We start from the raw sequence: 14057 nt of genomic DNA, 5'->3' as shown, positions 1-14057 counted from the left end.
GTTTGAAACTTAGTACTGATCCTTCCACTTTCACCTTCAGGGTCTTGGGATTAAAGGCATGTACCACCACACCAGGTTTTATGCCACGCTGGAGACTGGACCCAGGGCTTCCACACCAGGCAAGCACTCTGAACCACATCCTTAGCCTGCCTCCTTCTCTTTCTGGTGCTGGAGCATACCCCAGGGCCTTAAGTATTTTAATAACTTTCCTCCTCAGCTACATCCACAGCTCAGTCAAAATACAATTTCTTATTTAGTAAAACATGTCTTTTTTGAGCTGGGGATAGTAGTTTGTGTCTGTAATCCCAGGACCTGAGGCCAAGCAAGGAAGATTTTGCTGAGTTTAAGGCCAGAGTGGACTACATAATGAACACCAAAGCAACCAGTTATAGCAAGACCCTGTCCAAAAACAAAAAGTAAAATGGTGAAATACTACCCCCGCCCCCAGGCAAATGGCTGACTTCCATATTATGACCCCTGTGCTTCAGCATCCTGAATGCTAGGATTAGAGGCATGTTTCAACACACCTAGCCCTATTTGTGTGTGTGGGTGTATTTGCATGGGTACACAGGTGCCATAGAGGCAACATCTGGATGTCTTCAATGGCAACTCCACCTTTTTTTTTTTTTTTTTTTTTTTTTGGTTTTTTCGAGACAGGGTTTCTCTGTGTAGCTTTGCGCCTTTTCCTAGAACTCACTTGGTAGCCCAGGCTGGCCTCGAACTCACAGAGATCCGCCTGGCTCTGCCTCCCGAGTGCTGGGAGTGCTGGGATTAAAGGCGTGCACCACCACCGCCCGGCTCCACCCTATTTTTTGACACTGGGTATCCCTATGTAGCTCTGGCAGGCCCGGAACTCGATTTGTAGACAAAGCTGCTCTTGAACTCAGACATCCTCTTGCTTCTGCCTCCCAGGTGCTGGGATTAAAAGTATGTACTATTATGCCTAACCCTAACCCAATGTTTAGACAGGGACTCCCACTGAACTTGGAGCTTGCTGATTCAGCGAGGCTGGCTGATTTATTTTCCAGCCCTGCAGTTATGGGAGGACCCCTGTGCTAGCTTCTTACATGGGTGTTGGGGATCTAACTCAGGTCTTCAAGATTGTGGCAAGCACTTTACTGAGCCACCTCCCAAACCCATCTTTAATCTTTTTATGCTAATTCTCAGGTTTGAAAATGTCATCACTGTGGTGATATTTGTAATTTAATAAAAGTTTGCCTGATAATCAGAGGACAGAGCCAATCAGAGTTAGCCATAGAGAACAGGCAGTGGTGGCACACACCTTTAATTTTAGCATTTGGGAGGCAAAGGTAGAGATCCATTTGGATCTCTGAAGAGTTCAAGGCCACAGGATTTTTTTTGTTGTTGTTGTTTTGTTTTTTCCGAGACAGGGTTTCTCCGTGAAGCTTTGCGCCTTTCCTGGAACTCGGTAGCCCAGGCTGGCCTCGAACTCACAGAGATCCGCCTGGCTCTGCCTCCCGAGTGCTGGGATTAAAGGCATGCGCCACTATCACCCGGCCAAGGCCACAGGATTAATCCAGTCTAAAAGAAAAAGAGCAAGGGAGTGGTGGCACACACCTTTAATCCTAGCATTTGGGATCACACACCTTTAATCCCAGCACTAGAAAGGTTAAGATAGGAAGTGATATGGCTGGGCAGAGAAAGGAATATAAGGCAAGAGGAGACAGGAATTCAGCCTTTTCGGCTGAGGGCTCAGGGGCATTCAGTCTGAGGATTCGGGGAAACAGGATCTTCTCTTTTCGTTGAGGAGTTGGCAAGGTAAGAAGTGGCTGTGGCTTGTTTCCTCCGATCTTTCAGCATTTACCCCAATATCTGGCTTTGGGTTTTCACTATAAGACCAGTTAGGATTCCTGCAACACATCACCTTTTCGGTTCTGTTTTTAAGTTGTATTATTGTGTGTGTATGAGCGCGCTCTGCGGCGCCGGTAAGATCAGAGGACAACTTTCCGGAGTCTTCTTCCGGTCTACGGGTTCTACAGCTCGAACTCAGGTCGTCAGGTTTGCTGGGCCATTTCGCTGGCCCCCGCGACTTTTTCAACTTGGAAGGCTGGCGAAGTTCTTCTTCCCCCACCACTCATTTCCTTTAAAAACAAAACACGGAAAACGATTTCCTAAAAACTCAGAAGCACGCACATCAAAGCTGAGCTCTTCAGGAATAGAACGTCCTCGGAGGTCACCAGGAAACGCCCCCCGAGGCCCCGGGAAGGGGGCGGGGTCTGAGGAGTCTCCGCTCTCGCTGATCCGTTTTGCCCCGCAGTCGGCCCTTCTCAATTCTCGCGAGACCTCGGGCGGCTCAGCTGCTGCGCACTACGCGGGGCTAAGAGTCAAGGCGCCGAGAGAGAGAGAGAGAGGGGGAGGGGCGGGGGGAGAGACGGTACAACGGCGTGGCCGCCATCTTGTTGGCGCCCCCGCTCCGCGCGCGCTCCGTTTTCCGTGACGCACGCTTCCCCCTCCCCTCCACCGCGCCCGGGCCTCTGCATTGCCCGACGGCGCAGCAGCGCGGGGGCGGCTGCTTTCTTTGCTGGACTCCGGAGCAGAGGCCTGTGAGTGTATGGGAGCTTGGACGAGGAGGGTGGAGAGGGCGGCGGCGGCCAGCCGTGGGGGCGGCGCTTCCCGCCTCTGGCGGAGATCTCACTGTCCTCTGCGGCCGCCGCTGCACTTCGGTCGGGCCTGCCGCCGCCATGTTGTGTCCTCGCCGGGCCCGCCGCTGTCGCCGCGGCTGCGCTCGCGGGGTCCGTGCGCCTGGGCCCGCGGGCTTTCTCCCATTGGCGGAAGGCGACTGCGGGGGGGCTCGCTCGTGATTGGTCGGCGGCGGGGAGGCCGCGGACCTGGCACCTTATTGGTCACGCCGGCTCCGGCCTGGGGGGTGATGAAGGAATTGGCGGCTGTCGGGATGCTAGCTAGCTGCTCAGGCTGCGGGGGTCGGGGAGATCATCCCTCTAAGGCCAGCGTGGCGAGGAGAGTCCGGGGCGAAGCCGGAGGCCCTAAGGAGAAAGAAAGAGTGGTAGCCTGGCTTATGGCCTGCAAAAAGGGGGCACTCCTAGTTCCAGAGGCACTCAGCCAACTACAGATGGGGGGCGTGCAGGCCCCTGGTTTGTAAACACCGGAACAGGAGTTACAGAAGAAGGGTCTTCTAGATCCAAGGGTGCTAGACGTGGAGCGTGAACCAGCTTGGGAATGACCCTGAATAGAAGTCTGAGTGCATGGTATGGGAGTAGAGGGCCTGAGAACCAAAACCACAAGAGTCAGACTAAGGATTTTGCTGTAGAATTCAGGTTTTGAAACCCCGGAGGATTTGGGTGGAGCCCCGGAGTCCATTCTGAGTTCTGGCATGGGGTGTGAGAAACAGGTAAACAGAAAGAGGGATCCCATTGGACAGGTGTGTCAGGTTTTAGACACTGAATGCCAAATTTAGCATTGCATTAAGTAGGCTCTAGATGGTATTTCCATAATTGGGAAGTTAGGGATTACAGGGTTTGGGATCATGCTAGTTTTGAGATGTGTCATATGAAATTACAGCGTTTGTGATCGTGCTGGTTTTGAGATGTTTCATATGAAATTTTCCTGCCATTAGAAGAACACAGGGTCAGGGCTTTGTGCATGATAGACAAACGCTACCAGCTGAGCTACACCCCCATCCCTAAATTTGATCTTTTTACCTTCAGTTTGGAGGTACTGAATCACGGTGGTCTGTGAATTAAACTCAGGAATAATAGAGCTACTACTACCGTGTATTGCGTGCTTACATTGTAATAGCTGGGGTATATGTGCATTTTATGTCACACAGATAATAGCAGTGTTATTCTCATTCCCTGAGTGAACAGTTTAGTCCATTGCTGGAGCCAGGTGCACTGTTACTGGCGGGCTAAGGTGGGAGGGTTGCTGGAGCCCAGGAATTTGAGGTCAGCCTATACAATATGATGAGCCTCTCTAAAAGCAAAATAAAACCACTAGGAATTAGGTTTGCAGCTAGTAAGTGATCGAGTCCAGATCCAGGCACAGGTCTGTAATTCTCAATTCCTACACTCTAGAATTGTCCCCCCCCCCCCATATCTCTCTCCTTCCCTCCTCTTCCTTTCCCTTTCTCATGTAGTCCAGGCTACCCTTGAACTCACTGTGTAGCTGATTCTTGTCACTCCCGATTCCTCTGACTCCACCTCCTAACTGATGAGATTATCCAGAGGGCCCTGCCATGCTTGTATCTTGGAGCTCTTATTCTTTTATATTTTGAAATTTTTATTGCATTTTTATTTATTGTGTATATTTGGCTGTGAGCCATCACATGTTTGAGGTCAGAGGACAGTTTGTAGGTGTATGTTCTCTCCTTCCACCGTGTGAAATCCATGTGTTACATTCCAGTCCTCAGGCTTTGCCAGCCTGGAGCTTATTTTATATTTTATTTTTATTCTTTTATTTTTTTATTTTTATTTTTTTGGTGTTTTGAGATGGTTTCTCTGTGTAGCTTTGGAGCCTGTCCTGGAACTCACTCTGTAGCCCAGGCTGGCCTCGAACTCACAGAGATCCGCCTGCCTCTGCCTCACAAGTGCTGGGATTAAAGGCGTGTGTTACCACTGCCTGGCTTTATTTTTATTTTTATTTTTGAGATAGGGTAGAGCAGGCTGGCCTAGATCTCATAGAGATTGACCTCTTGAATGCTGGGATTAAAGATAGGTGTCACTGTGACCAACTGGAGCCCTTATTTATTTGTTTTTTGTTTTGGTTTTTTTTTTTTTTGAGACTGGGTTTCTCTGTGTAGCCGTGGCAGGCCTTGAACTCAGAGATCCTCCTGCTTCTGCCTCCCAAGTGCTGGGATTAAAGACCTACCACCGGGCAAGAGCCTTTATTTTTAAAGTCAGTATTGCCTTGGTCCCATAGATACCTTGTTATGGAAAAGAAACACTTGCCCATTATCAGAAAGTTTTATCTGCAGCTGTTTTTAAACATGTTCTTTGTGTTGAGGTTGTGAGAGAACCTTTTCAAAGTCACTTAGCTTTGTAAAGACAAGCCTTGTCTATCCTCAGTCACTGGATAGGTGACTTCATTTCACTGGACAGCATTGCCTCACCTGTGGAAAGCAGTGACTTACTGGTAGAGACGGACCTTGGTTCCTGGGCTGGTGATGTAGCTCAGTTGGTAGAGTATGAGTCTAGCATGCAGTAAGCCCTGGATTTGATACTAGCATCCAGTAGTTGTAATCCCAGCACCCAGAAGGTAGAGAAGGAAGGCTCAGTAGTTTGAGGCCAGACTGAGATATGTGAGACTCTGTCTCTAAATTAATCAGTTAATTATTAAAATGAAATAAAAATAAAGGCATGATCTTCCTATGTAGCTCAAGCTAGCCTCTAACTTGGGATCCTCTTGTCCTGGCCTCTTGAATATTTAGTCTACAGGATATATTTTGACTTTTTCTTTAACCCCTTTGGTACAGTGCCCAGAGTCACATGCCAGGAAAGTATACTACCACATGATTCCAGTGATGACTTCAAGTATTAAGTTCAAGTTTACCTCATTCATTGGAAGGAGAATGGCAGAGGACATACTTAGGGTCATAAATGACCTTGAATTTTATTCCAGCCTCAGATATTACAGTTTAAGGACATTCCTTAGCTAGCAAAGTTGTTCCTTTCATTTCTACTTGTTTCAGAGGAAACTGGTTGTGAGTTATGTAATGTCTTATAGTCTCTCTGTTTACTCAGGTTCTCATGCATGAACTGGGATATTAGGGAGGTTAACATACAGCTCATTTTAGTATTTTCCCTGCAGAGACTCAAAGCACCCAGCATGTTTTCAGTGGATTAACTGCCGGAGGCAATGGATTCTGTCTTTGACCACAGAGTGCCTGTGAAGGAGTGGTATAGCAGCTGATATTGGACCTAGGAAAGATTTGTGTTGCTGCAGTTTCTGCAGCTTCTACTCTGTGCTGGGGTATAGTCTTGTCTGAGTTTTAGATTTTTCCTTTTTAAAGTAGTAATTACAAGAAATGAGTATAATTGCATGAGAAGATAACACTGTGGACCTTAATAAATGAGAGAACTCATTATTTTCTTTTTGGAACGGCATAAAATGTGCCATTCTAACTGACATCCAGTTAGAGCTTTCTCGACAAGGAGGTCTTTTATAGTTCTCTCCTCCTTTGTGTGCAGTAGGATTCCACATGGGGGAGCAACCACTGATAGAAAAGAGAAACCTCAATCATTTGGACTGTTGTGGTATAGAGGCTGATTTTCCATGGGCCAGTGTGAGGTCAGTCTTAAACTTGTACATGCTCAAAGTGGTTGGGTAATTTGTTTCAGGGAATAGTGTCTTTTGATAGCTTCTGTTAACTTCCAGTTGCAGCCAGGTAAAGATGGTGGTGGAATGAAAAGCTTTTCCTATTTGCTAGAAGCAATTTTTTAAAGTTAGAACAACCAGTATTCCATACAGAGATTTATAGTATTTTTTTTTTTTTTTAAGTTTCCCTAGTGTAGAAAATTTTAGTTGAAGTTGTGTGTTGCAGAAGATAACATTGTGGGGGAAAAAATCTGCTTGCCTTCAAGACCTTTTGTCAGGTTGCAAGATTTGTTTGCACTCTTCCACCTTTCATGTTTCTCAACAGTGATGTGTTGAGAAGTCTTTGAGAAGCACTCGTGGTCATCTCCAGTCCAGTGTGGGCTCATGCTCCCAATCTGCAGAGAGAACTTTGTAATGGATAGATAACCTTCAGGTGTAGTTTAGAGAGGTGACTACAGACTACCTTTTCTGCACTTGAGTGTTCCTAGAATAGCTTTAAACTAAAGGTTTGAAGTTTCAATGTCTAAGGTACTTAAAGGTGTCCTATTTAAGCTATACTGTCCATTTAAAGTCAATAGTATGTACGATTCAAGGATTGCTCTGAGTATGAACCATAAATAGTAATCTTGAACAGTGTTTCAATAAGAGAAGAAGTGAAATGACCCAGGAAATTGTACTACATATACAGTGTTTTTGTTTCTTTTCTTTTTTTTTTTTTTTCCAAGACAGGAATTCTCAGTGTAATAAATAGCTCTGGCCTTCCTGGAATTCACTCTTGCTGGCCTTGAACTCCCAAAGATTCGCCTGCCTCTGCCTCCTGAGTGCTAGCATCAAAGGTGTGCGCCACCACTGCCCAGCCATATAGAATGTTTTATATCATGCCACTGGTGGAAAGCTATGAGTTTCTAAAGCTCTTCATGGTACCTAATTGCCCCAATCCCTACCTAGACTCAAGCTGCAAATTGTCCAGGTAGTAGCTATATAAAGTGAGGTTCTTCGCTCAGTGATAAGAATGCATATGATATGTCCATTTTAAAAGAATGAGGGGTGCCAGGCAGTGGTGGTGCACGCCTTTAATCCCAGCACTTGGAGGCAGAAGCCAGGCTGATCTCTGTAAATTGGAGGCCAGCCTGGTCTACAGAGTGAGATCCAGGACAGGCACCGAAACTGCACAGAGAAACCCTGTCTTGAAAAAACAAACAACAACAACAAAAAAGAATGAGGGCTAATGAGGTATATACCATCTTCACAGTTGAATATCTGTCACTTCTGTCTTAAAAATCACTACTTTCCCAAGAGGGCTCAGTACCATAGAACTTGTTCATTATAAAATGGACAGTTTAGGAAGCAGAGTGTGCTTGGCTGACAGTAATCTGGAAGGCAGAATATTTTGTTTATGGTGATATTTAATGTCATTTCCAGTAATAACTAAACTTAAAGGAAAACATAATGTGCATTAAACTTTATTTACTTACTCAAGGCAGGATCTCTCTACATAGCTATGGCTGTCCTGGAACCCACAGAGATCCTGCCACTGCCTGCCTAGTGCTGGGACTAAAGTAATGTGCTACTGTGCCCAGCTAGTGCATTAAACTGTTAGACAGCTATCCGAGTAGAGTTGCCTGGAGTCTTTCCTTCTACAAAAAAAAAGTGTTACTAAATAGTGACCAAGTGAAATATAATTCCTTATTTTACAGTTATTAGTCAGGCCTTTGTACATGTATGTTTGTGAGAATTAATAAAAAGGTTTTGTGCTATAACCGTTGCGTATTGGAGCTCAGGTGAGATAGGGCAGTCTGTGAATTAAAAATGAATGATCTGTGCAGGATAGCTGGGCCTATATTGGGAAAGGACTTTTCTGAGAATGTCTCAAAAGTGACGTAGATTCTTAGAGATTATTATTTTAAAGGTTATCCAATCTAATCGGTAATAAGTCATAATTAATAGCAGCTCATTTTTTTTGAGCTTATAACAGGCACATTGTTGTTCTATATATGTCATTAACCACTGAGTTCTGGGCCATCAAAATGACTCAGTAGGTGAAAGTGTTTGCCATGCAAGCCTAATGACCTAAGTTTGATCCTTAGAACCTAAGGTGGAAAGAGAACCTACTTCCAGAAGTTGTCCTCTGACCTCCACAGCCCACACATGGAGTAGTAATAAAATAACATCACAACTACTGAGTCTCACTGATTTTAGAGAAATCTTAATAGTTCCCTTTTTCCTCCCACCTTCCCCCAGTCCCTCTTCTCGCCTTACTCTCTCCCCCTTTCTCATGCTCCACCCCCCTATTTTAAACAGACTTTCTATTTAGACCTGGCTGTCCTGGAACTCAGTGTGTAGATCAGTCTGGCTCAGAATGCACAGAGATCCTCCTGTTTCTGCCTACTGAATGCTGGGATTAAAGGCATTTATCACCATGCCTGGCCTCTTCTCTCTTTTGAGGCAGGGTTTAGTACACTATGTAACCCAGGCTGACCTCAGCCTTCTGAATGATGAGGTCACACATCATACACCAGCATGCTTGGCTTCCCATTCGTATTTTTCACCACTGACTGCTGTCATACCAAGGGCTCTTATTCTTAAGATCTTAACTCCCCCAAGAAGCCCTCTGAGCAGCCTGATTTTTAATAGGCCTATGGTGAGGTCCTCTGCTTATCCTTCTGTAGCACTGCACATACGTCCTGGTAACTAGCACAACATCATGATACATGGGTTAAATTTCTTATAATAGACTTTAACCCCATTGAAGACAGACATTGTATCTGGTTTGGGATTCAGGGTTCAATCCTGTGCCTGTACGTATTTGTTGAACAAACGATTATTTTAATCTTCCAACCTTGTGGGCTGTTACAGTACAGGAGACTGGCTGCAGTAGAGCTTTAAGTAACTAGCTTGAGGCCATCAGCTACACAGTCATGATGATGAGAAATTGGAGTCTAAATCTGTCTAGGTGGGTAGTCTGGGCTTTTGTGTGCTACTCTGCATGGCTGCTCTTTTCCTTTTCTTGTCTTTACATATCCTCGTCAAGTGTTGAGACAGCCTGTGACTAACAGCACCATTCATAGCTTTCCAGACAGCTTGTCCCCATGTTTGGACAGCTGAGAGCTGAAGTAAGTTCCTCCAGAATAATTTTTCATCCATTGATCTCAATTTATGCTTTGGTTTATCCCTGCCTGCCCCTCTCCTCGTCTGTGTGTGTGTGTGTGTGTGTGTGTGTGTGTGTGTGTGTGTGTGTGTGTTTTCGAGACAGGGTTTCTCTGGTAGCTTTGGAGCCTGTCTTGGAACTCACTCTGTAGACCATGTTGGCCTCAAATTCACAGAGATCCACCTGCCTCTGCCTCCTGAGTGCTGGGATTAAAGGTGTGCACCACCACAGCCTGGCATGTGTTTTAATTTTGGTAGAGTCTCATTATGTATCCCTGGCTAGCCCGGGACTTGCTGTGTAGTTCAGGCTGGCCTTGAAGACTATGTTTTACTTAACTGAATAATTTAGAATTTATCATCTATTAAAGGTCTTTTTCCCCCTCATTCATTCATTGAGTAACCATTTTCTTTTTTTGTTTTTTTTCAGACAGGGTTTCTTTGTGTAGCTCAAGGTACCATTTTCTAAGCACCAGTGCTGCATTCTTTTATTTTGAGGATATTCATTGCTCTTAACTGTTCCTAGGTTGCCTTTGGGGAACATCTTAAAATAATTATTAAGTTGGTTGTTATTGTTTGTAGTTAGGATTGAACCTAGAGCTTTGTGTGTGTGTCTGTTTCTGTGTGTGTGTGTGTGTGTGTGTGTGTGTGTGTGTGTGTGTGTGTGGTCTGTGTTAGGCAAGTGCTCTACCACTGAGCCACTAATCAGCTCCTCTTACTTTTTTTTTTTTTTTTTTGGTTTTTCGAGACAGGGTTTCTCTGTGTAGCTTTGCGCCTTTCCTGGAACTCACTTGGTAGTCCAGGCTGGCCTCGAACTCACAGAGATCCGCCTGGCTCTGCCTCCCAAGTGCTGGGATTAAAGGCATGCATCACCACCGCCCGGCTCTCCTCTTACTTTTTTAGATGGTATCATGCTATCATCCTCCTGCCTTAGCCTGTTACTGGGATTATAGGCTGTCACCATCAGGCTTAGCTATTTTTGTCTTTTCAAAATATGTTGACACTTAAAAACAAACAAGCCTTGAGGTAGGTTTGATTTGGGAAGTAGCTAATAGTTATTCAGAACTAAGTCAGGGGAAAAATTTGTGTCAGAAGCTGTAATCCAGTAAATAGCTTCTGGTTTTCTTTCATTTGCTTATAACTTTGTTTGTTTGTTTGTTTGTTTTGAGATTGGGTCTCTGTGTAGTTCTGGGTGTCCTGGAACTCAACTGTGTAGATCAAGCTGGCTTTGAACTCAAGAGATTTGTCTGCCTCAGCCTCTTAAATGCTGGGATTAAAGGTGTGTACCACCATGCCCGGCCGATTTACTTACAACTTTTTTTTTTTTTTTTTTTTCTAGATGGTTTCTCTGTGTAGCTTTGCACCTTTCCTGGATCTTGCTCTGTAGACCAGGCTGGCCTCGAACTCACAAAAATCCGCCTGCCTCTGCCTCCGATGTGCTGAGATTAAAGGCGTGCGCCACCACCGCCTGGCCCGCTTATAACTTTTTAAAAGATTTGAAACACACATTAAAATACAAAGATTTGGCATTAAAGTAATCTGACTTTTGTGTCTTTAAAACATCTGGAGCTCAGAGTGCAATAGGTTAGTGTTTCTTGTTAGTGCTTGCCCTTTAGATAGGCATTCACTCCGCAGCGTTCTCCAGCAGTCACTGTCACTATCACGTTTACTGACACTGTGGCTAAAGTCAAGATTGGTTTATATCTTTGCAAGGGGTAGGAGAGCCTTTTTTTTTTTTTTAAAGACAGGATCTTGTATAGCTCTGGTTGGCCTGGTAGTTACTGTGTGTAGCCAGGGTGTCCTTGAATTCATTGAAATCCTGCTTCAGCCTCCAGAGTACTGGGATTACAAATTGCACCTCATTTATATATTGATGCTGAGCACCGGGAACACATGCAGAAAGACAGAAAGACACAATTGCTGCCATGAAGAATCTTCTGTGGTAATAAAGGTGTTTTTAAAAATAAATTAATAGTATGTATAAAGCACTGTAAAAATGTATGTTTAGATATTGATTGAGTCCCACTATATTACAGATTTGCTTAGTGCTCTCATTTATCTCAGCTCTCTTGTGAGTTAATTCTGTTTTATCACTTTCAACATGAAATGAGCTCAGGAATGGTTAAGTAACTTGGCTAAGATCAAACAGCTAATAAGGAGTTTGGCCAAGAGCATGAGTTCTCACCCTTCTGTGAGAGCACTGAAGCTTGAACTGTGTAACCTGAGTTACAGGTTTTCTCTCTTAGTGATGAGAGTATTTTTTAGGATGAGTAGATGCAATTGTGTGGTATAGAGAGCTGCCAAGATTCGGGGCCAGGGAAGAACGAAAGTTAGAGTCCTAGATATCCCATGAGGCACTTAGTCTATGGTAATATCAGCTAGGGAAGAGAAAGTGAATGGGTCAGGTTGCCAAATGGAAATTCAGGGATAATTTGTGTTTTCTTCTCACTGTGGTTGGAATTCTACTGTGGTGAACGCTGATGAGAAATAGGAGTTGAAATGTTTTTCTTGTAAACTGCCAAGAACTAATAAAAACTATGCCCAAGACCTTCACAGAGTAGCAAGGGACTTGATTGGTTTAATCTGGTACATCAAAAACAGAGTTGAAAGGCAGACTTTTAGAACAATAACCAGACCTTGGCTGTGACTGGTGGTGAAAGGCCTGGATTTCCGGCCTAAAAGCCAGGGATTTTTAGTTCCAGCTGGGAGTCCTCTTACACAGTTCTTTACAGCTGAGGAATTGCTTGCTGCAGGGATACAGGACATAGAAGGGAAATTACCACAAAGTAGCTTTAGGGCCTTAGCACAAGTCTTGTTTTCTTTTTGCATGGTGTCCTCTGTAAAAATTAGAAGGTAGAATTAGATGGCATTCAGCACTTCATATTTTTTCCATGCTTATTCAAGCATAGCATATACTGTACTTTATATATATTAATCCATTTAGTCCCTACAGTGTATACAAACTGTATTACAGATGAGCTAACTATGGTTCAAGCTTAGTCTGTGTCATACAATTAAAAGGTAGGTTGTAGAGCCCAAAGTCTATAGGTAACTCTGTGGTTATCCCTGGTGACCTTCAGTACCCTAGAATGTTTCTAGAAACAGCAGTGAGCCAAGTAAAACTATTAATCTTTTCTGAGATCACTCCTGCTGCTTATTTAACAAAGCAAAAAAACCCAGGGTCTTGTTATGTAGACCACACTGGAATTCTGAATTCTTTTGCACCATCCTTCCTGCTGGTTAGCTGGGATTACAGGTATGTGCTCCCATGCCTGGTTCAGAGTTTCGATGTCATAGAAGGTATTTTCCCCTCCATCACATTTTCAGTAAGTTGAAGTGGAGCATTGTGGTGGGCTTCTTTTGAAATGCTCCCGCCAACTTCATACATTACCCCCAAATCTTCCTATTTGATTTGCTGGTGTTTTAAAATAAAATGCATTGCCTTTGTAGTAGTCTGTGCTTTTAAAATAAAATTGCCGTGAATACAAAGACAGGCACCTTTTTCGAAATCCTGAAGACTGTTGTATGAGCATAGCTTTACTGATATTATTGAGAAAGCTGTTTTTCTTTGATTAACCCTGCCTGGTTTTATTCTTCTTCTGTTAATAATGATCAGTAGAAACCTAGAGGTATATGGTCACAACTTTCCAACCTTGTGCACATTGCTTCTCTGGTTTACTGCCATAGGATACTGTAGCAATGTCTTACAGACACCATTCATGGCCAATCAGAAGCAGTGAAATTATCTTAAATTTTTTAAATGGAACTCTGTAGCCAATAGGAAATCCTTTGGGTGGGAAGTGTAGCGAACCTTTCCTTTGGTTTTTAAGAACAATTCTAAATTTGCCCTCCCCCGGTTTTGAAGCGCACGAGACCATATATGTCTGCTGTGTGCATTTGCTGGGTATTTCCAATCCTTAAGTTCTTGGGTTTGAAGTGAAGAATCTGACCCCTGTTCTGCTTCTCAAGGTAACTTTAAAACAGGAAGTGTACAAAGGAGGTAACTGATGACGTGAACAGCCAATCATGGCTTTGTATTCTTAGCTGATAAAACGGCTCAGCCAATGGGACTGCTTTGGAGGCAAGGTTTGGTGTCAAATAGCAGGCTAGATTGAATGCCTTTGACTGTTAAAGTGGAAGGAGGCTGCAGGCTTCATTGGAGCCTCAGAGTTTTTCACTGAGGCAGGGGTCAGCTGAAAGACAAAGAAAAATGGCGAATAGTTTGCTGGGGGGTGGGAGGACAGCTGTTCGGGTTTTCACTGGAGTGGACATTCCAGACTCAGGTTTCTGCATCTTCTGCTGCCTTTTGTCCTCCGTTCTTTTTTTAGGGGGAGGGATAGGAGTGACTTAAATTCTCCCTGTCCGAGGAGATATAAATAACTCCATGTAAAATTAATGCAGTTCTCGGTAAGTTTAATTCTTTGTTTTGTGTTGAGCTGATAGAAACTGGTAGCTTCAGAGAGTATAGACAAGTTGCACTGTTTCAGAAAATGGCCACTTGACATTCCATGCATACCTTCTTGTGCACCTAGATTACCTTGCTCTGGTTAGATTTTGCATGTCCTTCAACTAGGATTTTCCTGCTTTAATATCGACAAGACAGATGCAGGAAGGGCTAATCA

At 44.2% G+C, this 14057-nt stretch overlaps 1 protein-coding gene across 2 annotated transcripts in view; it reads left to right on the top strand.

Annotated features, from left to right (window-relative positions):
• Nucleotides 1-2369: 2369 nt before the first annotated feature.
• Nucleotides 2370-14057, top strand: part of Nfyc (nuclear transcription factor Y subunit gamma) — a 71906-nt gene continuing 60218 nt past the window's right edge. The window contains exon 1 of one of the 2 annotated variants that reach the window (XM_059254889.1): nt 2370-2564. The gene's annotated coding sequence lies outside the window, so the exon portion shown is untranslated. The remainder of the gene's footprint in view (nt 2565-14057) is intronic. The other variant, XM_059254888.1, reaches the window with a different exon arrangement.

This window comes from Peromyscus eremicus, chromosome 2 (assembly GCF_949786415.1).
Source record: "Peromyscus eremicus chromosome 2, PerEre_H2_v1, whole genome shotgun sequence".
Classification (NCBI taxonomy): Eukaryota; Metazoa; Chordata; class Mammalia; order Rodentia; family Cricetidae; genus Peromyscus; species Peromyscus eremicus.
Note: the sequence above shows the minus strand (reverse complement) of the source record. Positions and strands in the feature narration are given on the sequence as shown.